Raw genomic sequence first — 2,500 nt, 5'->3', positions numbered from 1 at the left:
TGAAGGTGCCCCAACGCACAAAAATATATAAAAATGTACAAAGTTGGGATGTGGTGTGGTGGAGAAGAGTTGGGCCCGACCAGATCATTCGTGCGTGATTTACACGGCAGACGTGTGTACTACACGTATTAGGCCTTTGATCTGCGTTGCGTAGGCCATCTTCCTTCCAAGACACACACGTGTTGGGGTTTGTGTGATTTTATGATAGTGCCTCAACACGGAAAAATAAGCGTACGAGAAGAGTTGGGCCCGACCAGATCATTCGTGCGTGATTTATACACGGCCAGACGCGTATTATATTACACGTATTAGGCCTTTGATCTGCGTTGCGTAGGCCATCTTCTCGATAGAGAGAAAGCCAATGTATTCTTTTTTCTTTCTTTACACACACACACACACAGTTGTAGTAGGACAGGGAGGGATGCGAGCGTGCTAATCACGCTTCCTCAAGTCTTCGCTGTGGTGTAAAAAAAAAAAGAAAAAAAGGAATCGTTGGGAAAGTCCAAAGGACGAAAATATCGGGCAGTCTGAAGATAACTTAATGCTCGTTTACATTGGTATCAAGAGAGACCGGCTTGTGTAGCTCGTTTCAATGCTGTGTCGTTGTCATTGACACCCTACTCTGTTGCGCGCTAGTGGCAGCATGAGCGTGGGACGTATATATATATGACACCCAGCTAGAGCCGGCCGTGAGTCCGTCCGGTGTAAATAACGACGAAAGGAGAGAGAAACTTTTCGAATCCAGTATCGGGTTGATAATTGTCCAGTTTGAATATCCATATCCCCGTCGTTTTTGGAGGTGATATACTCTCTGTGTTTCTTCGATAGAAGGCTTTTCAATGTTCTATTCGCTCCGACCGTCGAACTTGCAAGAAAACAGTGGTTTTGGATTTGCTCGTACATATATATATGGTTTCGACGGAAATATCTCGTTCTTTAAGGGACAATTATGTCGTTGTACGACGACTCCCGAATCTCCTTCGCGCGCTGGTTGGAGCTCTTCGGGTATCGGCTTGTTCCGAAATATAACACAAAAATGTGGTGGATAGCAAATACACATTATATATATATGAGAGAATAAAAGGGAAAAATTACCCTGAACGGTGGATCACTTGGCTCGTGGGTCGATGAAGAACGCAGCTAATTGCGCGTCAACGTGTGAACTGCAGGACACATGAACATCGACATTTCGAACGCACATTGCGGTCCACGGATACAATTCCTGGACCACGCCTGGCTGAGGGTCGTTTACGTACTTATAAACTGCTTGCGTTGATGGCACTTGTTGCCTATATACGTACGAGCGAATGGTGGGCGCTTCGTCGGCGTTTGTCGCGGTCCTATGAATATTGAGAAATTTTACGTACGTCTAACAGTCTTCGAGAGAGATGGAAATCGTGTTCGAACTAGCGTGAGTGTGGAAGGCGGTGTCGTGTGTCGTATATGTTTTATATACGTCCGCCCGTCTGAAACACCGCTTCGAAGCGGTGACAAAATCTTTTTCGGGACGATTCGTATTCGTAGAACTATCGAGATTTCACTGGTACATTTTCAACGCGCTCCCGACGTCGCCTGAAATGAAACGAGATGGGTTTAACCCACGAAAGCGTACTACACGAGTCTGTCCTATGTGAAGACTGTGTACAGAGATCGAACGAACGCATGAAAGAAATTGAACGAAAGAACACATAACCCGCAAAAATATAGAGTAGAATTGTGACCGTTGCTTCGAATTTGAATTTATATGTATATATATATCATAGCCCCAGGGAGTGGAACCTATGAGTGTGGAAGGATGTCTCTTACCGTTATGTTGCCAGAGGAAAAAAAGTCTCTCTCTTCGTACGACACATTTGTGTACGAATTGTATCGATGGCTATATAGATCCGATGTTGCACATATTCTGAGTAAAGAACACCCCACCCGGGTTACCGTCCTAAAACTCTTCTATTGGTGTGGCTATGATGTGTGTGTCAACGCAATCGCGAGTCTGGTTCTACGGAAAACCGTTTGTCGGTCGCCCCATATATCTTTTTGTTCTCTTCAAATGATCGAATAGCGAAACCGCACGAGATCAATCGGTCGTCTAGTCCCCGAAAGTACTTTTCGGACGGACGTTAAAGTTATACCGATTGTAATCGTCTTGCGAGTGTTTCGAAGATCTATATTTGGAGAGGATATCGAATTTTATAAAAGATATATTGGTGAGGCGCGATAAACGGTTTTTTTTTTGCTTTAAGGGTTTTTTGTGTTTTTTTTATTTTTTTTTTTTTTTGTGTTGCTCTGTACACGTTTCGCAAAATGCTTTCGGGGGGGGAAGCTCTGAAAAAATTTTTTTTCACGTTCCGACGACCTCAGAGTAGGCGAGATTACCCGCTGAATTTAAGCATATTACTAAGCGGAGGAAAAGAAACTAACCAGGATTTCCTTAGTAGCGGCGAGCGAACAGGAATTAGCCCAGCACTGAATCCCGCGGAGTTCCGCCGTTGGGAAATGTAGT

General features: G+C 44.4%; 1 non-coding gene and 1 pseudogene across 1 annotated transcript; both read left to right on the top strand.

The window, feature by feature from the left end:
• The first annotated feature begins 1,092 nt into the window (after positions 1-1,092).
• Positions 1,093-1,247, top strand: LOC143263209 (5.8S ribosomal RNA). The gene has a single exon (XR_013036741.1). It is a non-coding gene; the product is annotated as a 5.8S ribosomal RNA (ribosomal RNA).
• A 1,102-nt stretch (positions 1,248-2,349) lies between these two features.
• LOC143263212 (large subunit ribosomal RNA) overlaps positions 2,350-2,500 on the top strand; it is a 2,994-nt pseudogene continuing 2,843 nt past the window's right edge.

The sequence above is a fragment of the Megalopta genalis genome, unplaced genomic scaffold (assembly GCF_051020955.1).
Source record: "Megalopta genalis isolate 19385.01 unplaced genomic scaffold, iyMegGena1_principal scaffold0379, whole genome shotgun sequence".
Taxonomy (NCBI): domain Eukaryota; kingdom Metazoa; phylum Arthropoda; class Insecta; order Hymenoptera; family Halictidae; genus Megalopta; species Megalopta genalis.
This window is presented reverse-complemented; position numbering and strand designations above follow the sequence as displayed.